This window comes from Monodelphis domestica, chromosome 8 (genome assembly GCF_027887165.1).
Source record: "Monodelphis domestica isolate mMonDom1 chromosome 8, mMonDom1.pri, whole genome shotgun sequence".
In the NCBI taxonomy this organism is placed as follows: Eukaryota; Metazoa; Chordata; class Mammalia; order Didelphimorphia; family Didelphidae; genus Monodelphis; species Monodelphis domestica.
This window is the reverse complement of record NC_077234.1, coordinates 259,396,446-259,423,338: the sequence shown is the minus strand read 5'-3', so window position 1 is coordinate 259,423,338 and position 26,893 is coordinate 259,396,446. Positions and strand designations below refer to the sequence as shown.

At 35.3% G+C, this 26,893-nt stretch overlaps 2 long non-coding RNA genes across 3 annotated transcripts in view; one reads left to right on the top strand and one right to left on the bottom strand.

Annotated features, from left to right (window-relative positions):
* Positions 1-26,893, bottom strand: part of LOC130455882 (uncharacterized) — a 100,145-nt gene that overhangs the window by 61,623 nt on the left and 11,629 nt on the right. The gene's annotated exons all lie outside the window — the stretch shown is intronic.
* Positions 1-26,893, top strand: part of LOC103103123 (uncharacterized) — a 65,656-nt gene that overhangs the window by 38,511 nt on the left and 252 nt on the right. The window contains exons 3-5 of one of the 2 annotated variants that reach the window (XR_471021.3): positions 6,119-6,267; positions 18,557-18,759; positions 24,571-26,893. The exon at positions 24,571-26,893 is cut by the window's right edge and continues 252 nt beyond it. This is a non-coding gene — a long non-coding RNA (uncharacterized LOC103103123). The remainder of the gene's footprint in view (positions 1-6,118; positions 6,268-18,556; positions 18,760-24,570) is intronic. The other variant, XR_471022.3, reaches the window with a different exon arrangement.

Sequence of the window (26,893 nt, the reverse complement as noted above, 5' to 3'; positions counted from 1 at the left end):
CTACTATAAAGCAATGATCATCAAAACAATATGGTACTGGCTAAGAGACAGAAAGGAGGATCAGACTTTGGGTAAGGGACCCCAGCAAGACTATCTATGATAAACCCAAAGATCCCAGCTTTGGAGGCAAAAATCTACTATTTGACAAAAACTGCTGGAAAAATTAGAAGACAGTATTGGAGAGATTGGGTTTGGATCAACATCTCACACACTACACCAACATAAATTCAGAATGGGTGAATGACTTTAATGTAAAGAAGGAAATTATAAGTAAATTAGGTGAACAGAAAGTAGTATACTTGTCAGATCTTTGGGAAATGAAGGATTTTAAGATGGAGAAAGAGATAGAATAAATTAGAAAATGTAAAATAAGTAATTTTGATTACGTTAAATTAAAAAGATTTTGTACAAACAAAACCAATGCAACCAAAATAAGAAGGGAAGCAACAAACTGGGGGAAAATTGTTTTCATAACAAAAACCTCTGACAAAGGTCTAACTACTCAAATTTATAAAGGGCTTAATCAGTTGTACAAAAATATCAAGCCATTCCCCCATTGCTAAATGGGTAAGGATATGAATAGGCAATATTTCAGATAAAGAAATAAAAACTATTAATAAACACATGGAAAAGTATTCTAAATCTCTTATAATCAGAACAAATCAACACAAATCTGAGGTATCACCCCACATCTAGCAGATTGGCTAACCTGACAGCAAAGAAAAGTAATGGATGCTGGAGGGGATGTGGCAAAATTTTGGACATTAATGCATTGCTGGTGGAGTTGTGAGTTGATCCAACTATTCTGGAGGCAATTTGGAACTATGCCCAAAGGGCTTTAAAAGACTGTTGCCCTTTGATGCAGTCATAGCACTGCTGTATTTTTACCCCAAAGAGATAATAAGGAAAAGAACTTGTACAAGAATATGCATAGCTGCACTTTTTGTGGTAGCAAAAAATTGGAAAATGAGGGGATGCCCTCCGATCCCTCCGGAATGGATGAACAAAGTGTGGCATATATTGGTGATGGAATACTATTGTGTCCAAAGGAATAATAAAGTGGAGGAATTCCATGGAGACTGGAAAGACCTCCAGGAATTGATGCAGAGTGAAAGGAGCAGAATCAGGAGAACATTGTACACAGACACTGATACACTCTGGTACAATCAAATGTAATGAGCTTCTCCATTAGTAGCAATGCAATGATCCAGAACAATTCAGAGGGATTTATGATAAAGAACACCATCCACATTCAGAGGAAAAACTGTGGGATTAGAAACACAGAAGAAAAACAATAGCTTGATCACATGGGTCAATGGGGATATGATTGGGGATATAGACTCTAAATGTTCACCCTAGTACAAATATCAATAATATGGAAATAGGTTTTGATGAAGGACACATGTAAAACTCAGTGGAAATGTGCATCGACTATGGGAGGGGTCAGGGGAGAAAAGGGAAAGAACATGAGTCTTGTAACCAAAAAAAAATATTTTAAATTGACTAAATAAATTTTTCAAAAATAAAAAAATGCTCAGATGCTCAAATGAATCTATTATCTCATCAATTTGGAAGTGTACAAGTACACATGCCCATCCAGTGAAATTCTTCTCTATATCTTCTCATGAATTCAAAATGTAAGGTCCAATCAATGTCTTGAGTTTCTTCATAATCTGGTAGGGGTGTGCTAAAGCCAGGTAAAATTCATTTTTGAGAGCTAATTATAACATTTTCAATGTGGGCATTTATACTGTAGAAGTTGACAAAGGCTGCACTATTTATTATTTTGTGAATTATCTAGCCTTTAGAAAGTGATAAAAATACGTCATTTTTTAAAAGAACCAATTTTTAAAATGAGGGGATGGCCTCTGATTGGGGAATGGTTGAACAAATTGTGATACATGTTGGTGTTGGAATACTATAGTGCTCAAATAAATAATAAAGTGGAGGAATTCCATGTGAACTGGAACAACCTCCAGGAATTGATGCAGAGTGAGAGGAGCAGAACCAGGAGAACATTGTACAGAGACTGATACACTGTGGTACAATCAAATGTAATGGACTTCTCTACTAGTAGCAATGCAAAGATCTAGAACAATTCTGAAGGACTTACGAGAAAGAATATTATCCACATTCAGAGGAAGAACTGTGGGAGTAGAAACACAGAAGAAAAACAACTGCTTGATCACATGGGTTGATGGGGATATGATTGGGGATGTAGACTCTAAATGATTACCCTAATGCAAATATTAATAATATGGAAATAGGTCTTGATCAATGACACATGTAAAACCCGGTGGAATTGCGCATCAGCAATAGGAGAGGGTTGGGGACAAGGGAGGGAAAGAACATGAAATTTGTAACCATGGAAAAATATTCTAAATTAACTAAATAAATAAAAATTTCCCAAAAAATATATAAATAAATAAAAGGACCAATTTTTAAAAAGATAGACATAAGGGACAGATAGATAGCTCAGTGCAGTGGAAAGAGAGTCAGGCCTTGAGATGGGATATCTTGGATTCAAATCTAGCCTCAAATAGGCTAGCTGTGTGTCTTTAGGCAAGTCACTTAAACCCTATTATCTTGCCCTTGTCACTCTTCTACCTTGGAATCAATATTGATTCTTTTAAAACAACATAAAATAAACAGATAGATATCAAAATATCAGTACACCCCAGATCTGGCAACAAAAATATAACAGCAGAGCAATCTCATTGTCCATTTGTCATCCTTCATGGTTGGCACGTGACTAATACATATTCTCTTTCTTTCACACATTTCATTGATTTTACTTCTTTTTTCTTCAAATGTCCTCAATGCTTATGCATTGCAATCTGCTCACATCCATCAGGCACCTTCCAATAACACACAATATAATATTTATTTTCATTTTTTGAGACTACATAATGCTGCCATAAATTGCAACTAGTAGAAGGTTGATATTTAAAAGATGGACCTTTGTTTCATTAAGAATTGGGGGGGGGGGAGGGAATAATTAAAGTAGCTTTGTGACTTCCTGAAGACAATCTAGCCCATTTCTGTTCAACTCTGAGCCCAATTTGTTATCCATCTGTGCAATCTGTGCTAGATACATCTATACATACTCTATAGTGTCTCCATCCAAATGCAAATAATAATTTGAACAGACATTCTTTGTTCTCCTTACTATGAGGATAGTCAAGGCAAACTCTTTTGAGCCATCATACACATCTTCCAATACATTCTGCAGTGTTCTTTTACTTACCATGTCTATTCATGAATTTAAATGAATAATGACAATATCTCCTACCAGTGGTGAAAATAATACTCATAACTGCTCATCATACATCTCCAGTTGTTCTTCATCAGACTCATCTGCCATCTCTTGATGGACTTCCATTATTATAGACATTTATAAACATAATTGTTAAATCCTTCAAGGGGACTGAATTTACAATTTGGGCTTTACTTGAGCTATGCTCTGATCTAATGAATCAGTCCTTTCCTGTCATCCCTGCCTATCCGAAATGAACCACATAAGAGAGTTGTAGCTCTGCTGAAGTTCATAAAGCAGACTCCCAAATCTTGCTACATTTGAATCATATTCCATATATCATTCTCAAATAGCATCTCTTCTATGTATGACTGTGTGATATCGGAGCAAGAAACACCTTTGAATGTTTCCATATATCTATTGCCAGCCATGATGCAGTTGTAATTTGTTTACAGTCAACTGAGAAAGAAATCTAAATTTAGCCAGATAAGGAAGATGTAGGATTTACAGACAATTGACAAATGAGTTTGAAAGTTGAATGTTTATAGAAATAGCCTACAGTCGGCTATTATGTCATGACATAAATATATGGCCTCTTCTCTCAATTGATGCCAAAGGCAAATGAACTATGTTCCTGCTGCTGGAGTAATTTCTCATCCACTGCAGTTTCCCATTTTGCCTTGATCTCTCTCAGTCTGTGGCAATGATAAAGGAAGAATTATAATGAGTATATTGACAGTGCACAGTAGTTTCCTTATTTCAAATATCCAGATCAGCAGTTTCATTATTTTAAATGTACTTATGCTTAAAAGCATCACTTTCAATTAAAATGAATTCTCTTTGATATATCTTCAGCCTAATGTTGCATCTAAGTATATAGATGGATTTATAACAACATAGAAAGACTAATTTCCTTATATTTTTGCTATAAAAACTCTCCTCTAATATTAAATTCATTTGCAATGAATCACGTTGTTCATATACCTCAGAATGAAGGAAAGTTGGAAATTGTCATGATCCTTCCTATTCATGAAAATATATCCTGGCAATCTGCCCAGCCTTCTGCCAGAATTTTTTCACTACATTTTCAGAGAAATCCAAGTCTATGTGGCTACTGGTTCCTAAGGCCACCATAAGCAACTGACTAACCAAAAATGCCTCTAAATCCATCTTCCAGAGTTTTCCTCAACATTTACAACTGGCCTTTTTAACTCAATTGATTATTCTGTAGTTTATTAATGCCAAAGTCACAGCTCTAGGATCAGTATCGGTGTTAATGATCCCAGGCTGAACTCCTAATACCAGTCAATGTGATGTATACCCCTAAAAGAGAAATAAAGATCCTGTAGCCACCAAAATATATGCAACTTTGTGTTTTTTCATAGAAAAAGAAATTAAAACAAAGTAGATGCCCAACAATAGGGGAATGGATAAAGCAACTGAGATAGAATGTGATGTAATATTAATACACTATAAGAAATGGTAGACATGAGGAATAGAGGAAGAAATAAAAAATTATTTTAAATAATTCAAAATGAAGTAAGCAAAAATAGGAAAGTAATATTCATATTCATGATAACAACAAAAATAAAAAGTGAACACTACAATAATAATAAACAAGCTTGACTCGGAAGAAGATACATGAAAATGTACCTCCTTCCTATTTTAAAAAAGAGATGAAGGAGACTATAGAGGTAGAGCACTGCATATACTGCTATGTGTTGATCAGTTTTCTTGAACTGAATTTTTATTTAGTTTGTTTTTTCTCGTTACTAAAGGAAATAATTGATTGGTTATAGAAATGTGGGTGGATATATTGGTTAAGAAAGATGGCATAAAAACACAACATAGTAATAACTTTTTTAAAAGAATGTTCTTACTGACTTCTTCATTCTCTCTTCCCCCCAAAGATTATGGCATCTATGTACTTCTCTACATTTTACATATATATGCATATATGTGCACACACACTTTTTTTCTCCCATGAGACATCTACCTTAAAGAGTAATCCTGCAAGAACACAAATGAGGACAGGTACCAGGCAGGATGAAATAGATGATACAAGTCTGATAAATATCAAAGAAAAACTTCTCTACACTACAAGTTTGTCCAGCTCCACACCTAGAAGCATTTCCTTTAATACTGTTACTTTTTTCCAATTGTTCCTTGCATGCAGATTTCAATTTCCCTTTTCAGTCTCTTGCAATAGTTTGTCTTCAGCATCTCCAGGCTAAATTAAAGCAAAGTGTTCTAGGCAGGATCCCATAGACGTTTCCATTATTACTGAATTCAATAGCTCATCTGCTTAAAGGAATAAACTATGCACGTTATATTTTGATAATGTTCTTACAATACACAAAGGGACACAATATTCAAATACAGAGATATACAAACTTTAGCAATTTCCTACAGCAAATGAAAACAAAGATAAAATGAAAATTTTGTCTCATTCTGACTACTGACTGTATTTACATCATTCATTCTCTATAATTTTTTTAAATTTTCTTTAAACCCTAACCTTCAGTTTGAGGCCAGATTTGAAACCAGAACCTCCTATCTCTGGGCCTGGCTCTCAATCCACTGAGCCCCTTAGCTGCCCCCTATACATTTTCATTAAAATTATCATATATTCAATACTAACATATTCCTAAATCCACCGAATGGAAACTGAATAGGGTAGTTTCTATGATGGATAAAATTGTCAAATCACATGGCTTATGAGGAGACATTTTGGATTTTTACACATTGCTTGCAAAAACTTAAATGTTTAATTCTTTATATTTGTCTAAGAAAATTTAAATTGATTTGTCTAAACTTTTATAATCAGTCAAGGCTCATAACACAATAGATTTTAATTCTCAGGTTCGGGAAGATGACAAACAGACATGAAATGATAGATCTATTCTCACTGAAGATAATAGTGGAACTCAGCCAACTCCTTTATCTGCCTCTGACAAGAACTCATTTGCCATTCTTCCATTTAGATGCAATTGCTTCTGGTTTCATTTATGGTGAGTACATAAATAAGTATGGTTCAGTTATTTCATTTATGTCAAGAGTTTAAAAAATTAAATGGATATTGTTTGGTCAGTGTAAGAACTGTATGTCTAAGTATTCCATTTTCTCCCCATTGGCAGCATGGTTCTGCTACCATCACTCTGAAAGCAGAATAGTTTCTGTGTCAGACTCTACTTGGGCTTTTGACATCTCTCTGTGAAGGATGTCATCCCTCATTTTATTAAAGAAAAAAAAAGGGTCAAGTCTTTTGCTATGAATGTCCTCTTCCCTCTTCTCTTCATTACAAAATCCTGTGACTTTGTCTCCTACTCTCTGCTACTTCCCCTAATCTCATATAATCCCATGTTTTTTCTCCTCAACCCCTTTTCATGATCCCTTAATCTCATCAGTACTTCTCTATCTGATTCATCTTTTTTTCCTATTGTTCAACTTCACCCTATCCTTGTTCTTTCTCTGCTTCTTCAAACATGCCCAAATCCTCCCATCCTCTAAAAATATTTCACTAAGCCCTGTCATCTCCTTAAACTATTACTTGTCTCTCCTATATCAGCAAAATTCTCAGAAAAAAATTAACACACTCATAGATTCTGATTTCTCTTCTATCAATCACTCCTAAACCCTGTACAATCTGGTTCCTGACTCATTACTCAAATGAAGCTATTCTCTCCCAATTACCAATGATTTACCTACCAAATCTACTGATTTTATTCAATCTTAGTTCTTTTTAACATCATCTCTCCCCCATCCACCTAATTGTGTATGACCCTTAAGGTTCTTTCCTTAGACTCTTCTTTGTCTACATTCTCTCTCTCAGTACTCTCATCAATTTGTTCTGGTTTAAGTAGTATATCTGTACAGATGACTTGAAGATCTAAAAATCTGGCTCTCTCTAAGATCTCCCTTGACATTCAGTCCCATATCATAAACTTCCAAAAAGACATTTCAATTGGGATGTTTCAGGCACACCTCAAACTCAATGTGTTATAAAATAGAACTCATTATCTTTCCATAAATTCCCTATTTTTGTCAAAAAATTCTTCTGGACTTTAAGACTTTATAATCTTGAACTTATTCTTGACACCTCACTTTCGTACACTGTATATCTAATCTAAATGTCAATTTTTGAGATCTCTACCTGTGAAGGGTTAACATTTTTGGTAGGAGTTTGAACAAAGGTCAGGAGAACCCCAAACATTTAGCTTATTTTTAGGGAAGATTGGATAGGAAATAGAAAGGAAGAAAGTGAAAGTAATCTCCCAGTATCTTATAACTATAATTAAGATTCCAATCCGAACTGAAAATTTCTAAAAAACCCTAAATTTATCTGCCTTCAAGGGCAATTTTTTTCTGCCAGGCCAAGCCCAGCCTACTCTGCCCACTCTATCTAAGAATTTACCCACTCTCTAACTACCTACCTAAGCTAATCAATAATCAATAAGACCATTAAGGCCTTAAATCTGTTTTCTCTATCCCCAACTGTCAGTTAGAAAACTGCCAGTCTCAGAGAGAGCCCGAAACTGAGAAACTGCTGCTCTTCTCCCCAGTGAACCCAGAGCCCAAAGTTCCCAACTGCCAACTGTAACTAACTCTAACTGACAAATCTCTCTGTTCCTCTGCCTCTTAAAGAGACAGAGGGAGTGATTAAGAAAATGTCTTTAACATACCTCTACAACATCATTTTGGGGGAAATAAGGAAGAAGAATGGGTCAAGGACTGGGACAACTTTTGAGATGGAGATGAATTTGAAAGTTAAATAAATATATAAAGAAAATATGTGGAACCCTGACAGGGCACTCTGCATTGAGTCATCTATATATCATAGAACCTTGCTAGTGTGTGTGCTTAATAAATGCTTGTTGGTTCTTTGATAAAGGAAGAGGGTTTTTTTTTTTGTATTTTAAACATATTTCATCTTATTGGATCTGGATTTAAAAGAAAAAGACTTTATTCAAAGGTTGGCTATTTACTTACTATAACTTTGGTCAAATGATATGATCATTTGGGGGGGGAGCCAAGATAGTGGCATACTGCAGGGAAATATTTTAACTGCTCGAAATCTCCTTCCAAACCAAAGCATATCAAAAAGACAGAATTCAAAAAAGGGTGAGCAAAGGGGCTCTCCCACTGGACACAGTGTAAAAAGGTAGGCAATGAGAGGAGATATCCAGGCTACAAGCAGGCAAAGCCACATAAGGAAAAGCTCATGCTGACCACCACCACCCGCCTACCACACCAGGGGCAGAGTCAGGACCAGGGAAATCTCTGAATTATAGAGGGTTGATCGGAAATACCACAGACGTACCATTGGGGAGTGCTCAAGGCCTTGACTGTGAGAGGTGAGGCTTAATAGCACCATGTTTGATCCTGGCTGCAGGGGCAACAGTATAGCCATGGTGTTGGCAGCAGGGACAGAAGATAGCCTCAAAGCAAAATATGGTGTAGCACACTACATCACAGACACATGCATGGAAATTCCAGCCACCAGGAGTGCATTTCAGAGCTCCAGAACCAACAGCAGTAGCCTCAGAACAAAATGTTTTGAAGCATGCTATATTTACAGAAAAGGAAAAAAAAAACCTTCATTCTATCTCTGCTCACTCAGGCCACTGACATGAAAGAGAAGATAGCACCAAGGCAAACTCCTACAAGACAGAAGCTAAGATAGAAACGACCATCAACATGCAGGACTCCCAATCTTCCACCCATAAAAGGAGTAATAAATAGCAAAAGGAAGTTCTTGACCCCAGGAAAATTTCTGTGGAGAAAAAGAGCAAAATATAGAAGCAATAGAAGAGAGTGAGCAACAAGCAAACACATGCCAACGGTCCAAAAAATGGGAACTGGTCACAAGCTCTGGAGGAACTCAAAAAGGAATTCAAGAACCAAGCAAGACAGATAGAAGAAAAATGGGAAGAAAAGTGGGGAAAAGAAATGAAAGTAATGCAAAAAGAAAAAAAAAAAGCTTAAAAAATTGCCCAAATGGAAAGAGTTACAGGAATCAAATATTAAAAAACAAATTGGAAATGAGAATTGACCTGCTGGAATCATGAAAAGCAGTATAGACCAAACTGAAAAGGAGAATCAAAGATGAAAATCAGTCTTTAAAGGCTAGAATTGGGCTAGTAGAATTTAAAATTTTCATGAGACATTAAGAAATAATTAGACAAAATAAAAAGGATGAAAATATAGATGGAAACATGAAATATCTCAATGAACAAACAACTGACCTGTAAAACATATAGAGGGACAATATGAGAATTATTTATTTTTTAAACTAATTAATTAATTAAGAATGTTTTTCCATGGTTACATGATTTCTATTCTTTCCCTCCTCTCTTCTATCCCCCTCTCCCAGAGCCAATATGGAAATTCTACTAGGTTGTGCATGTATCATTGGTTTTGTTTGTACAAATCCTTTTAAATTTAATGTAATTGAAATTATTAATTTTACATTTTGTGATGTTTTCTATTTTTTGCTTGATCTTAAATTCATTTCTTTCCCATAGGTCACAGGTACACTATTCTATGTTCAAATAATTTACTTATAACTTCCCTCTTTATATTTAAGTCATTTACCCATTTTGAATTTATCTTGGAATAAGGTATGATATATTGACCTAAACTTAATCTCTCCCATATGGTTTTCCAACTTTCCCAGCAGTTTTTGTCAAATACTTGTCCCAAAAACTAGGATCTCTTGGTTTATCATACATTATCTTGTTTAGGTCATGTACACCAAGTCTGTTCCAATGATCCACCCTTCTGTCTCTTAGCCAGTACCATACTGTGTTGATGATCACCCTTTTATAGTACAGTCTGAGATCTGGTACTACTAGGCCCCCAACATTTACATTTTTTTTCATTAATTCCCTTGATATTCTTGATCTTTTATAATTTTTATAATTTTTTTCCTATTTCTATAAAAGAGTTTTTTGGTAGTTTGATAGGTATGGCAGTGAATAAGTAAATTAACTTTGAAAGGATGGTCATTTGTATTATATTAGCTCAGCCTACCCACAAACAATCCAGCAATACTACTGCTGGGTTAGTATCCTAAAGAGATAATGAGGAAAAATGAATGTACAAAAATATTTATAGCCACACTCTTTATAGTGGGTAAATTGGAAAAGTAGGGGGTGTCCCTCAATTGTGGAATGGCTGAAGAAATTATGGTATATGATGGTGATGGAATACAATTGTGCTGAAAGGAATGATGAACTGGAGGAATTCCATGTGAACTGGAAAGACCTCTTAGATTTGATGCAGAGAGGAAGGAGTAGAATCAGGAGAACATTGTACACAGAAAAAATTAATAATTTTATTGAAGAAAATAATGATGAGACATCCTTTCAAAATCTATGGGATGCATCCAAAGCAGTAATTACAGTGAAATTTACATCCTTGAGTTCATATATTAACAAGTTATAGAGGGTAAAGATCAATGAATTGGGCATGCAAATTAAAAAACCAGAAAGTGAACAAATTTAAAATTCCCAGATGAAAACTAAATTAGAGATCATAAAAATCAAAGGAGAAATTAATAAAATTGAAAGTCAAAGAACTATTGATTTAATAAATAAGACTAGAAGTTGGTACTTTGAAAAAACAAATAAAATAGACAAAGTAGTGATCAATCTAATTATAAAAAGGAAAGAATAAAACCAAATTGACAGTATCCAAGAAGAAAAGGTAGACCTCACCTCTAATGAAGAGAAAATTAAGGCAATCATTAAAAATTATTATGCCAAATTATATGACAAAAAACGGCAAACAAATGACAAATTATATGGCAATCAAGATGATATGGATGAATATTTTTAAAAATTATCAATTGTCTAGACTAACAGAGGAAGAAATAGACTACCTAAAGAACCCTATATCAGAAAAAGAAATTGAACAAGCCTTCCAAGAACTCCCTAAGAAAAAATCCCCAGGTCCAGATGGCTTCACAAATGTATTCCACCAAACATTCAAAGAACAACTCATCCCAACATTATACAAACTATTTGACAGAATAAGCAATGCAGGAGTTCTACCAATTCCTTTTACAACACAAATATGGTACTGATACCAAAGCTAGGCAAGTCAAAAGCAGAGAAAGAAAAGTACAGGCATATCTCCTTAATGAATATAGATACAAAAATCTTAAATATGATACTAGCAAAAAGACTACAAGAAGTCATATAATATAACATATAACATAATATAACATATAACATAACATAACATATAACAATAACAACGAGAGTTATTCACTATGACCAGGTAGGATTCATACCAGGAATGTAACAATGGTTCAATATTAGGAAAACCATCCACATAACTGACCATATTAACAAGCAAACCAACAAAAATCACATGATTATCTCAATAGATATAGAAAAATCTTTTCACAAAATGTAACACTCATTCCTATTGAAAACACTAGAAAGCATAAGAATAGAAAGGCCTTTCCTAAAAATATTAATAAACAGTACATACCTAAAACCATCAGCAAACATAATGTGCAATGAAGATAAACTAGAAACCTTCCCAATAAGATCAGGAGTGAAACAAGGATGCCCATTATCACCTCTACTATTTAACATTGTGCTAGAAACACTAGCAGTATCAATTAGAGAAGAAAAAGAAATTGAAGGTATTAAAATTGGCACTGAGGAGACCAAGCTATCATTATTTGTGGATGATATGATGGTCTACTTAAAGAACCCCAGAGAATAAAGAAAAAAGCTAGTCGAAATAATCAACAACTTTAGCAAAGTTACAGGATACAATATAAACCCACATAAATCATCAGCATTTCTATATATCTCCAACACATGTCAGCAGCAGGAATTAGAAAGAGAAATTCCATTTAAAATCACCCTAGACAATATAAAATACTTAGGCATCTATCTGCCTATATAAACATAGGAACCTATATGAACACAACTACAAAACACTCTCCACACAATTAAAACTAAATCTAGCCAATTGGAAAAACATTGATTGCTCATGGGTAGGATGAGCTAACGTAATAAAAATGACAATCCTATGCAAATTAATTTACTTATTTAATGCCATACCCATTGAAATACCAAATTTTTTTATTGAATAAAAAAAACATAACAAAGTTCATTTGAAAGAACAAACGATCAAAGATATGTAGGGAAATCATGAAAAAAAATGCAAAAGAAGGAGGCCTTGCAGTCCCAGGTCTAAAACTATACTATAAAGAATTGGTCATCAAAACAATTTTGTCCTGGCTAAGAGACAGAAAGGAGGATCAGTGGAGTACCCTTGGGCTAAGTGGTCTCAGCAAGAGAGTCTATGAGAAGCCCAAAGATCCCAGCTTTTAGTACCAAAATCCACTATTTGATAAAAACTGCTGGAATAAATGGATCAACACCTCACACCCTAAACCAAGATAAACTCAGAATGGCTGAATGATTTGAATATAAAGAAAGAATCTATAAGCAAATTAGGTGAATACACAATAGTATACATGTCAGATCTTTGGGAAAGGAAAGACTTTAAGACCAAGCAAGAGCTAGAAAAAAAAACACAAACTGCAAAATTAATAACTTTGATTACATCAAATTAAAAAATTTTTGTACAAACAAAACCAATGCAAACAAAATTAGAAGGGAAGTGACAAATAGGGAAACAATATTCATATCAAAAACCTCTGACATATGTCTAATTACTCAAATTTATAAAGAGATAAATTAATTGTACAAAAAAATCAAGCTATTCTCCAACTGATAAATGGGCAAGGGACATGGATAGGCAATTTTCAGTTAAAGAAATCAAAATCAAGCACAGGAAAAAGTGTTCTAAATCTCTTATAATCAGAGAGATGCAAATCAAAACAACTCTGACATATTACCTCATACCTAGCAAATTGGCTAATATGACAGCAAAGGAAAGTAATGAATGCTGGAGGGGATGTGGCAAAGTCTGGAAATTAATGCATTGCTGGTGGAGTTGTGAACTGATCCAACTATTCTGGAGGGCAATTTGGAATTATGCCCAAAGAGTGCTAAAAGACTGTCTGCCCTTTGATCCAGCCATAACACTGCTGGGTTTGTACCCCAAAGAGATAATAAGGGGAAAGACTTGTACACAAATATTCATAGCTGTCCTCTTTGTGGTGGCAAAAAAATGGAAACTGAGGGGATGCCCTTCAATTGGGGAATGGCTGAACGAATTATGGTATATGTTGGTGGTGGAATACTGTTGTGCTAAAAGGAATAATAAACTGAAGGAATTCCATGGGAACTGGAACAATCTCTGTAAATTTTTAAACTACTCTACCCTACTCAGACCATACTTTAGAAGATTTAATTTAGCTGTCTCCTGCTTATAACAATGAAGACACTCTCTTAAAAGAATCAGAAATGTCTTGTAGTACTTTACATTACTCCACCCTACTTGGACATACTTTAGGGGAAGATAAAGTTATAATCTCCTAATTGAACAATGAAGGTACTTAGTTCTTACCTTATAGTGAAGCTAGAACTTTAAGCAAAGTCTGTTTTAGACCCTAATACAAAATGGTGTTAAGTAACTATAAAGGTTAAATTAATCACAAAAAGGTCAAGTAACTAACAAAAGGTGAACTTAACAAAGAAGTGTGAAGTAGCTCAAAAGATATAAACTAATCAAAGAAGGTGAGAACTAAATGTATGGGCAGTCCTGGAGAAAGCCTTTGATGTGATTGGTAGATGTGAAAATTTAGAGGTGGAGACACAAGGGTAAAAGGTTTATATATTTGGGATTTTTTTGTCTCTCAAAATCTCTTTCTCAGAAAGTTGGATCTCGCTGATCACTTCTTGTGGGCAGCCTGGGCACCAGTTAGATCCTGGAACTCAGCCTGGAGGAGCTCACTCAGACAGCTTCCTTGAGATGGTCTAGTGGTGAGTGATAAGACTGACTTCCTTTTCCCTTGGGCTCAGGGAGGCCCCTTTCAGGGAGGCCCCTTTGGCCAAGGCCTTTAACTCCTTCCTGGCTCAGCCTGGGCCAGAGCAGTTTAAATTAACTTTTTCCTCTCCATCTCTCTTCTCCTTAAATTCCTTCCCTCTATATTAATTAAATTACCATAAATTTCCAGACTGACTTGGGAATTTTATTTGGCAACCATTTCAATCTAGACTTAAAGTCACAACTCTAAATTCATCTTTACACCTCCAGGAATTGATGCAGAGTGAAAGGAGCACAACCAGGAGAACATTGTACACAGAGACTGATATACTGTAGTACAATTGAATGTAATGGACTTCTCCCTTAGTGGCAATGCAGTGATCCTAAACAACTTGGAGGGATCTATGAGAAAAAAAAAACACTATCCACATTCAGATAAAAAACTGTAGGAGTAGTAACACAGAAGAAAAACAACTGCTTGAATACATTGTTCAAGGGGATATGGTTGGGGTGTAGACTCTAAATTAATATCCTAGGGCAAACACCAACAACATGAAAATAGGTATTGATCAAGGACACATGTAATACCCAGTGGAATTGCACGTCAGCTACAGGAAATGTTAGGGAAGAGGAGGGAGGGAGATAATATGATTCTTGTAACCAAGTAATAATGTTCTAAATTGACTAAATAAATTAATATAAATTTTTTTAATGTTGGAAAATAAATAAATAAATCACCCTAGACGATATAAAATATTTAGGAATCTATTTGTCGAGACATATTGCCAAAACAAAAAAACAGGAATTATATGAACACAACTACAAAACACTTTCCACACAATTAAAACTAGATCTAAATAATTGGGAAAACATTAATTGCTCATGAGTAGGATGAGCTAATATAATAAAAATGACCCTCTTTCCCAAGTTAATTTACTTATTCAGTACCATACCTACCAACCTACCAAGAAACTTTTTATAGAAGTAGAAAACAATTATAAAAATGTTCATTTGGAACAACAAAAGGTCAAGGATATCAAGGTAAATGTTGGAAAAAATGTGAATGATGGAGGCCTAGTAGTACCAGATCTTAAACTGTACTATAAGGTGGTGATCATATAAACAATATGCTACTGGCTAAGAGACAGAAGGGTGGATCAATGGAATAGCCTTGGTTTAAATTATTTCAGAAAGCTAGTGTTTGATAAACCCAAAGATCCCAACTTTTGAGACAAGAATTCACTGTTTGACAAAAACTGCTGGGAAAATTGGAAAATCGTATGGGAAAAATTATGTTTAGGTCAATATCTCACACTGCATACCAAGATAAATTCAAAATGGGTAAATGACTTAAATATAAAGTGGGAAGTTATAAGTAAATTAGGTGAACATAGAATAGTATACCTTTCGGGTTTATGGGAAAGGAAATAATTTAAACCAAGCAAAAGATAGAGAATATTACAAAATGTAAAATTAATAATTTCAATTACATTCAATTGAAAAGTATTTGTACAAACAAAACCAATGCAACCAAAATCAGTAGGGAAACAAAAAATTGGGAAAAAAATCTTTATAACAAAAACTTCTGGCAAAGGTCTAATTTCTCAAATCTACAAGGAGCTAAATTATCAATAAGCACATGAAAAAGTGTTCTAAATCTCTTATAATTAGAGAAATGCAAATCAAAACAACTCTGAGGTACCATCTCACATCTAACAGATTGGCCAATATGACAGTAAAGGAAAATGATAAATGTCGGAGGGGCTGTGGCAAAATTGGAACACTAATACAGTACTGTTCAGTAGTAATACAGTAGAGCTATGAATTGATTCAAACATTCTGGAGGACAATTTGGAACTATGTGCATAGGGCTTTAAAAGACTGCCTGCCCTTTGATCCAACAATACCACTGCTGAGTTTGTAACCAAAAGAGACAATAGGGAAAAGTACTTGTTATAGCCTTGCTCTTTGTAGTAGCAAAATTTGGAAAATGGAATTTCCTTCAATTGTGGAATGGCTAAACAAATTGTGGTATATGATGGTGATGAAACACTATTGTGCTGAAAGGAATGATGAACTAGGGAAATTCCATGTGAACTGAAAAGACCTCCAGGAATTGATGCAGAGCCAAGGGAGCAGAACCAGGAGAACACTGAACACAGAGACTGCTAAATTGTGGCACAATAAAATGTAATGGACCTTTCTACTAGTAGCAATGCAATGACCCAGGACAATCCAGAGGGACTTCTGAGAAAGAATGCCTATCCACATCCAAAGAAAGAACTGTGGGAGTAGAAAAGCAGAAGAAAACCATGTGATTTATCACATGGTTTGATGGGGATATGATTGGGAATTTGGACTTCAAACGATCACTCTTGCAAATATTAATAATATGGAAATACGTTTTGAAGAACAATACATGTATAATTCCATGGAATTTGATCATCAGCTCAGGGAGGGGGGAAGGGAAGAGGAGAGGAAAAGAACATGAATCATGTAATCATGGGAAAATGTTCTAAATATATAAATTGATTTTTAAAAAATAAAATATAATAATATTGTAAAATGAATTGAGAAAAAATTTTAATTCCTCTTTTAACTATTTTACTTTTCCAAAAATGGTATAAACAAGTTGGTTAATGAATATTTAATTATTTTAATATAAATATGTTCTTAAGACAAGAAGACTAGGGCATGAATGTCCTATTCCTTGGTACTGTGAAATAAAGGAATAATTTTCTTTTGTTCAATTTGTTATAATTGAGAGGGAATTTCAAGCATATTATTTGAAAACTTGTGAATTTTATATCTGGAAGGCATGACTTTGAACTTAACAGATGATCAGAGATTGGAAAAATAGCCAAAAAACAGGCACAGGAGTTTGTCATTGATGTTATTTTTAGGCATGAATATGCCATTCCTAAGTAATAAATTAATTCAAGCTTGCTTCTTATTGCCATAAGAAAAAAGGAAGGTAAGTATAGTCAATGTAAGAGGCTTTGTGTATGGGTCCTCCAAATGGATCACATCCCTTTTAGAAGTCTGATCAACAAGGATCCTTTCCTACATTACTCATTCTCCTGAAGCAATTTCATTCCTTATTTGGTTATGCAATTAACTGGAATGAAAGCTACTGTTGTGCCTTAAAAATAAAACTAAATTAAATGGTAATGCAGTAATCCATCAATTACAGTGGGGCAACTGACGGCTTTAAATGGCTCAGTATGAAAATAACTTTTTGGATTAATAATATATTTAGTGCTATGTCCTCACTATTACAGCAGGGGATAAAACATTGTTTGAGTTAATCTCTCATTGTCATTGCCCAGAATTTTTGACAATCCAAATAATCATTCTACTCTAGTCCATGGCATATAGATAATTCCAGTAGAAAGTCATCTTTTTAAATATCTTCTAGTTAGAAAACACAGTTAGGGGGAAAGCTTATTAAAGTCAATGATATTCATGCACACACAAAATCTAATGACAAAATGTATTCCTAGATGAATGCTTCTTAGTATCTTGCATTTTTTAACTACAGGACTCATTCTTTTCCTTCATTACATTTATTCTTTTCTAACTCTAACTTGCTGTATTATTATTACTTTCACAAAAATTCTAAAATCTTCATTAGATCATGTCATTTTGATGTGGTATTAGTACACTCAACCTTTGTATCCAGGTAGAGGTAGATATCATTTCATCCCAAAATGGAAAAATGTTCTGTCCTAAAGTGCTTTTTAAATTTCCTACAACTTTAATTCAAGAACACAACACACTCATATTCTTCTGAATTGTTTTAATAATTCTCAAAGATACTGCTACATGAAATCAGAGGATCATATTTCTCAGGTAGGAAATACATGAGGCAAGCAGGTCTCACACACAGGGAAGGATAGCCTATGAAGACAGTGGAAATATTTTCTTAAGTGAAATGCTAGTAAGGGTCAATTTTAGTAACCTGAAATGGATGTTCTATCCCCATCTCCGACCTTTTGAGGTACAACAAAGCAAGAAGGGAAACACAAAAGAAATACCTACTTTAGAAAGGAAAAGAAAATTATTTTATTGAAACAATTACCTTCTTATGAAGCAATAACAATCAGTCTCATTACTGTACATTATTAATACCAAACACTTATTTTCAGATCCCTCACTTTTCATCTATCAATATTTCAGAGTTCTATTATTCATTTTGTTTCTTAGTATAACTTTCTTCTGCTATAATGCTGCCATTTCACTTTCCTTGTTTGTAGCCCTCAGTAATTAAAGTTAGCTAAAAGTCATTGGAAATATCTAAAAATAAGACTCATGATTTAATAAGGAATAATAACAATGACAAGGCAAGTTATAATACCAATATTTTCTCTCTTCTTTCAGGATTCAAAATAAACTCCTGTAGGTATATATCAGTTTTCCACTCTTTGATAGAGTAAAACACCAAAAACCATGACAGATGATAAAGAAAAAAGGAAAGAGAGTCTCTCCAATTTCTCTAATCAATTTGCCTGCAAGACCATCTGTCTCAGATTCTCACTTCCAAAACTACTAGGAGTTCAAATTTTTTAAAACAGGTGGCAAAGGTAAGGGAGGACTTCATTTTATGTTGCAGCAGACGTGATGTAGTGTTGCTTTTTAAAAAATTAACTTTATAGATTTCCAGTGATGGAGCCAAGATGGAGGAATAACTAAAATACTAGTGCCATTTCACCACAAAAATCCTCTTCGACAAAGAGTGAAATATTGTCACAAAATGAATACAGGAATAAAAGAACCAACAATGAGACAGAGGAAAACAGCTTTCAAAAAAAGAGGGAACTGAGGTGAGAGGGGAACAGAGCTAACAGGAGGTATAGCATGGAGTGAAAATCAAGCCAAAATCTTCTGCCCCACCCCACATCTGATCTCATAGTTTCTGAACTTAAGCCCTAGTTGTTAGACCCTGAGATGCTGCCTGGACAAATAATTGTCCAAGTCAATTCACACCCCATGAAATTTCAAACCTGTGGAGAAGTCCAGAGTCCCAGTCCAGGGCAATCTGGGGGAAAGGGGGTCAATCCATCTGGGCCCTGAGTGAAACCAGGAGTCCCAATATGGGCTTTGGATGAAGACATAATGCACAGCTTTGGGTGAGGACACAGTTCTTAGGGGGAGCCTCCCCAGAATCTTTTTGTCCAAAAACTAAGGGAGGAGCTCCAGGACAGAGTAATCAAGGGTGTGCCTGATAGGATCAAGAACACCTTAAGACTGAAAACATGAGCCTAAGCCTAGGGCTAGAATTTGATTAGCCTCTGATCTGATCAAGTTCAGACTGAAATCCAAAGTTTACACCCAAGCCTGAGGAAAGTATTTAAGCTATCAGTCTCAGGGGTCAATTGAATTAGCAGTGGGAGAGGGCTCTCAGAGCTCTCTCAGCCCTCAACATATCTGTTAAACTAGTAATAACCCATAAAATAAGCTGAAAATAGCATCAAGGAAGCCTGAAGTTTAAGAGGGTACCCCAACTTCTCAGAAAACAGAGCCTACTTATAATTAGATAGGGAAATTGAGCAAATAACAAAAAAGCACCTAACTCTAAAGAATTTTTATGGAGACAAAGAGAAAGGAATAGACTTAGGAAGGGACAGAAAAAGCAAAGGAAACACATGTAAAGTCCAAAATAAAAATATGGATTGGACACAATCTGGAAAGGTTCAAGAAAAACTTCAAAAACCAATTAAGAGAGGGAGAGGAAAAGTGGGAAAGAGAAATGAAAGTGATACAAGAAGAAAGGAAAGCGATGCAAGAATAAAGTAATGCAAGAAAAAATGGGCCAATTGAAAACAGAAAACCAAAAACTGACAGAGGAAAAGTATGCCTTAAAAATTAAAATTGACCATCTAGAAACAAATAATTTCATGAGAAATCTTTTTTTCTAGTAATTAAGCAGCATCAAAGGAATGGGGGGAAAAAAAGAGGAAAATATGAAATATCTCATTGAAAAAACAACTAACCTAGAAAATAGATCTAGGAGAGACAATTTGAGATGTATTGAACTACCTGAAAGCCATGATCAAGAAAAAACCTTGGATATCATATTACAAGAAATTATCAAAGAAAACTGTCCAGAATTCCTTGTAAAAGAAAATAAAATTGAAATTGAAAGAATTCACAGATCACCTCTCGAAAGAAATCATCAATTGACAACTTCCAGGAATGTAATAGCTAAATTCAAAAGCCACTAAGCCAAGGCAAAAATACTTTAAGCAGCCAGAAAGAAAATATTCAAGGCTTAACCAAACTACAGGCAACAACTTTGAGATCAGGGCAGAAAGCCCAGTTCCTTTTCAGCTTTTGCTATCAGCCAGGGAAGATCAGACTACCTGATCAAATAGCAGAACAGAGAAGAAGCTCCTTCAGTACAGAACAGCCCAAACTCATAGATCCAGCACAAAATGAAAGAGGCAAGACAACAGGCAAATACAGAGGGGAAAGAAGAGGGAAATGAGAGTAAACAACAGAAAAAGAAAAAAGAAATTAGTCAAAATACAAAAACAATTAGGAGAGTCTAAAGACAACTGGGACAAGAACTTAAAAAGCAAAATATATCATCTGGAAACAGAAAATAGTGTCTTGGAAGTCAAAAATAATCAGCTTGAAAACAAGGCAAAGGAGATGAAAGATGACCTCCAAAGAAAATCAGACCAAAAGTAGAAGGATGACCAAAAAGTCAAGGATGAAATTCAGTCTTTAAAAACTAGAATACAACAGCAAGAAGCAAATGACTTCACAAGGCAGCAGGAAAATATCAAACAAATCAAAAGAATGAAAAAATTGAGGAAAATATGAAACACCTAATTCACAAAACAGAAGATTTAGAAAATCGTTCCAGGAAAGACAACTTAAGAATCATTGGTCTATCAGAAGACCATGACAAAAGAAAAAGCCTGGACATCATCCTATAGGAAATTATCCAAGAAAACTACCCCAGCATTCTAGAACAAGAGGGAAAAGTGGAGATTGAAAGAATCCACAGATCACCTCCTGTACTTAATCCCCAACTGACAACACCCAGGACTGAACCCTACTTTCTAAGCCTGATGATGTGAAGGATGATGTATAATAAGATGACTAGGGTAAGGAGGCGGTGCCAGGATTTAAAGTGGAGCAAATAATAATGATGTATAAGGGTGTATATAAAGGTAAAGGGGTGTCACCAGGCTTCTAACCAAGGCAAAGGCCTCTGTGCTAATGAAGATCCAGTCGCAAGTGCAAAACCATGATTCCTGAGGGTTCATGATGTAGCAATTTTGAAAGCTAAGGCTAAAACTGAGGCCCATGCTAACAATGATTAACTATATTCAAGCAGTTATCTTACTTTAAAACTTATATTAAAATAATCACAAAAGGCCTGTTAAAATCTTATAATTGCCTTAATATCACAGCTAACATTAAAATCTAATCCTCATATAAAGGGGTACGGGACTTTCCTATCACATCAGTAAATGCAAATTCTTGCATTTGAGTGCTATCCGTACCAAACTAACTCAATAATTCTGATAGCCTTAATGATAACTGCAAGCTTTCTTTGTCAAATGAATTCAAGCCTTATCAGGACTAGTTTTATTGGCCAGGATACATGAGCATTCATGTTGTCTCTGTGCGAGTAAAACAAAGCAGAAAAGCTAGAAATTAGTCTGATGATCCAATGAACTCACTTGATTAGACAGATAATCTAGATAATTTAGGCTTTTGAGGTGAGGACTAACAGGAGAGTCTTCCTTTGCTTGAACATAATGCCTTCTCACTGAAATTGTCAGATAATTGTCTGAAAACTACATATTTATGCTTATATGGGTATATCCTAAGTATTTTGTCATAACTTATGCCATTTTTAAACTAGTAAGAAAACATATATAATAATGTAGAAACATGCATAATAGTTATATTAACATTCCTAAAGTAATTTTTTAAAAGCAAGTGATACTCATGTAATAAATACTTGAATATTGATCTAGTTAATCAGGTAGAAGGAAGGAAGGATGGATGGAAGGAAGGAAGGAAGGAAGGAAGGAAGGAAGGAAGGAAGGAAGGAAGGAAGGAAGGAAGGAAGGAAGGAAGGAAGGAAAAACTTATTAGTTGTTTACTATGTCCCTGGCAACCGTGCTAAGCTGAAATAATGGGCATACAAGCATTTTAATCATTTTTCTGGACTTTATACCACACTAGGCATTATTATTCACATTTTGCTGGTGAGAGAAGTGGGGCTAAGTATGGCTAAATGAATTTTCCCAAGGTTATAAAATGAGAGAAGAGAGATGTCAGATTCAAATAAGCATCAGCTCAGCTCTAAGTCCTGAACTCTAATATTTTCTCTCTTATTTCATACTCATCACTTCAGAAATAGGAATCACTACAGAAAACTAAAGTAAAACCTTCACCCCAGTGCTATGTCAAGGGGATTGCAATTATGTCCAAGGTCCTGCACAAAAGCGATAATGCATTTTGTAGGACTAAGAACTTGCATCCAAAAGACAATTTCCAGTCACCCAGCTAAGCTTAATATGTGAAGAGGTGAAGTTAACTTGGCAATAAAGGACTTAGATTTAAAGATTGAACTGAACTACTCAGGGTTGTATAAGGACTTTCTGCCAAAAAGTAGTATCACCTGCAGACTCTCCCATGAGCCTCTAAGGCTTAAAAGAAGCCATTTAATTCCCCTGAGGTTTTACAAATAGAAATTGACAAGATTGTACCTTTTCCAAGAAAATAGAAGGTTCTGTTTTAAGTGAAGTTCAAAACTTGAAAGTTAGATATCCCTTCCATCTCAAGATTTAAATAACTCATTTCAAAACTATAACTAATGTACAGTATCTCTTACTGAAATAATCACACATGGAAAGAGAATTAAAAAAAAAACTCATTCATTTCCCTGAAGTACTGAGAAAATACAAACACATATACATATACATTTACATGTATATAGATATATATACTTCTTTATGCAAGTAAAGTTGTCTTATACATGGAAAATGTTATTTAAAAGCCTTCTAGATTCATATTTATTACTAAGGCATTTTTATGAATGTATAAATTACAGTCTGAAATCAATAGACACAACGATTTCAATGTTAAAGTTCCAACAGGACTCAAAGGATATGGATATTAGTAAATAGGTGTCATTGACTGGATGAATGGTATTCATTAAAATTTTCCCACATAAATGGACATATCCTACAAAGCACTAAGATATAATCTTTTCTGGCTCATAAATAATAAGCAAGAGAATTAGAGAAATAATAATCATTTAGCACAATATAGAAATGAAATTACATATCCTTCATTAAAAGATTAATTTTAAATGAAAAATGTATAGCTTATATAAATTCCATAGAGGATGGTTCTTAAAAATTCTCTAGTATCATAAATTAGAGATAGAAATGAACTTAGAAGTCATGTAGCCCAAACATTTCATTCTACACATGATGAACTTTGCCTCGAGAGTTTAAGAGAGATCACATAGAAAATGAGAAATAAAGCAAGGCATTCAGTGCAAGCTTGTCTAACTCTTTCCTACAATTTCCTGTTGCCCTGCCAAAAAAAAGTCCCTGTCATTATTTAATACTATTAAAATGAGGTTATAGAAATGAGAACCGAACTTTTTCAGAAAATGAAAGAATCTTAAGAGAGCCAGAAGTCTGCCATAGCTACATGTAATTTTCTATGTTCAGTAGTACAACTCTTCAAGAATGAGCAAAGTCTGAAGATAATGAAATGTTATCATCTAGTCAGAATTCTTCCTCATCTTTAGCTCTCATTCCTCAAAACTTCTTAACTTAACTCTTCCACTTACCAGTTCTTTAATCTACTTACGGGTTTCTAACTGTAGGTCATAAACTGACCAGATCTTGGGATTATTTCTTGTTCCAGGAGCAGACATAAAAAATGTTCCTGGATAAGACTGATGGTTGCCTCAAATTCACAGTCTCATTGTTTCTGGGGTCTTCAATCTTCTATTGGCTCAACTCTTTACTTTGTGTGCCTTCTGCTTGTTGGGATCCTTCAGCCCCTCAATATTTTAACTTTCCTACTTATTTGACTTGAACTTGATCCAAATGTACCTGGTTTTCTAGTCTGTATGTATAGTATTCTCTGATTCTTGAGCACCCCAGTGGCTTTCTGACTCACTTCTTCGCCTTGATCTCAAGTACTTCCACCTGGCCCTGGCAGCAGTTGATGGTGGTTATCGTACCTACCAGTAACTCTCTGAATCTCTCTTCCCTGTACTCTTTAAAAGATTGATAGAATACCTCTCATAGCGATTGTCTTATAGTGAATACATTTATGGATCTTCCCTTCTGATGATCTACTATGGCCTCGACCAAAGTAATCTCTGTTATCTTTTCTCTTTCTAGGGCATGCTGAGCCGCCTCCACCTCACAGAAAATGGGCCCTCAACTAGAGAATATAAGTAGATTTCTTCAGAAGTTTAAAGTCAAAAGATAAACATAAGGGACAGCCCCAATTCCAAAGAAATAGTACTTGACCTCTAACAGAGAGGAGATAAACTCAAGATGAAGGATGAGGCATAATTTTAGAACTGGCCAATAAGAAGTTACCTTGATTCTTTTGTAGACTTAATACAATTTTTTCCTTCTTTTCTTTCAGTAGAGTGGGGGCAGGGTAAGATAGGAGAGAGGGAAAAAGTTAATTAACAAGAAAAGTAAAATAAGGAAGCTTAAGAAAATTTCATACATAGAGACACACCAGATTCAGAAATCTCCAGTAACAAATTTATTAAATCTACCAAGAGAAAAGAACTGCAACTCCTTCCAGACCTGGATTCAGCATTGAATACCGCTATCGACATAGATTGATTTTTGCAGGCCCAACCATGTCTTTCGTGTCATTCATATACTATGAATCAGCCCAAGCTGAATAACTATCATTCATAAAACAATCATCTATACGTGCATCCATAACTACTTCAGGAAAATCACTTAGGAGAATATGATGTTTAGATTTCTAGGAGAAAGTTCCATTTATTCCCTTTTCTTCTGATTCCTCAGGTGATTTTTAGGGACCCAGATTAAAGAAGAGGGTGTCAACGTGGATTTTTTGGATGTCTCAGTTTACCCTTACCTTTGAGAAAACCCCAGTGCCAAGTACCCCTATTTTGGTTTGAATGTTAAGTACCTTTTTGTTTTGGAGGCTTCTCTATTGGATAAAAGTTTTCCTCTCATGAAGCCCAGATTCTTAGTTTGACCTTTGATTTGTTATAGCGAATGCTTCTTTTTTCTTTTTTTCATATGAATTTTCTTTTATTGATTAAGAAAATATTTCCATGGTTACATGATTCATGTTCTCTCCCTCCCCTACTCACACACCCCTCCCATAGGCAACTCACAACTCCACTGGGTTTTACATGTCATTGATCAAGACCTATTACCTATTTCCATATTATTGATATTTGCACAAGGGTGATAGTTTAGAGTCCATGTCCCCAATCATTTCCCCATCGACCCATGTGATCAAGCAGTTGTTTTTCTTCTGGGTTTCCGCTCCCACAGTTCTTCCTCTGAATGTGGATAGTGTTTTTTCTCCTAGATCACTCCAAGTTGTTCAGGATCACTGCATTGCCACTAATGGAGAAGCCCATTACATTCCATTGTACCATAGTGTATCTGTCTCTGTATACAATGTTCTCCTGGTTCTGCTCCTCTCACTCTGCATCACTTCCTGGAGGAGCTGAAGCTCCTTCATGCCCCAGTTGCTGACTGCAGAGAGGTTTATGAACCTGTTTGTGATATCTAATTGTCCAGAGGATAGAAGGACTCCCAATTTCCTTTCCTTTTTGGACAAAGCCTCTAGTGTGGTGGTTTCTCCCAGGGGTGTGGCTCCCAGAGCCTCAGTATTTGCGTTTATATGGGATTTGATGTTTGACCCTGTGTGGTGACTAAATATTTGCACTTTATCCCTAGTCCTGACTAAAGAGGGGGTTTCTAGCTACTTGGTAGTTCGGTGTTATTTCCAAGATAACAAGATCTAAAAGAACATTTGAATAATGATTCAAATAAGAAATCTGATGGAAAGATCCCAGACGGCATCAAAGAAAAAACAATTCAAAGCTCTCCTTAAATACTTCTGCAAACTAGCTGCTTCAATATAACAAGCTGGGATGTGAAATCAGAAAAGAATGAAAAGAGCACACTGGGCAAGTGGCTAAGAGAAAAGAGCTGCCTAAGCAGCTCCCACTACAGTTCAGTTGGAGTGCTGAGAGAAAGGAACAGAAAGCAGCTCAGAGACCATGAGAGTAGAAAGTGTGTAAACGATGATGCCAGCAAATAGCTCAGCACATCTGAAAGCAGAGGCCAGATGTCAGAGAGAGGCAACGAGCAGAGGATCCAAGGTAGGCAGATAAAGCATGTCATCACCCAGGGACGTGACCAGAAAGCATTGGTGCTCTTATATGGAAGCAAAGTAATTGGCGGTAGATAATAGCTTTAAGGGGCTGTCACAATAATAGCCGTAGAAATCCGTCTGGCCTGGCTATGCATTCATAGCACACGCTTGGAAGTTACTTTCCCGGTTTCATTCTCACTAGCAGACTAGGTTTCCGCAGCATGACTACCATATATCCCCTCAGGGTCATGTCAAAGGGGCTTGGGTCCCTTCCAGGACCAAAGTTCACGGCCCCTCCCAGGGTGATCTCCACCAATGCTTATCTGTTACCAATTA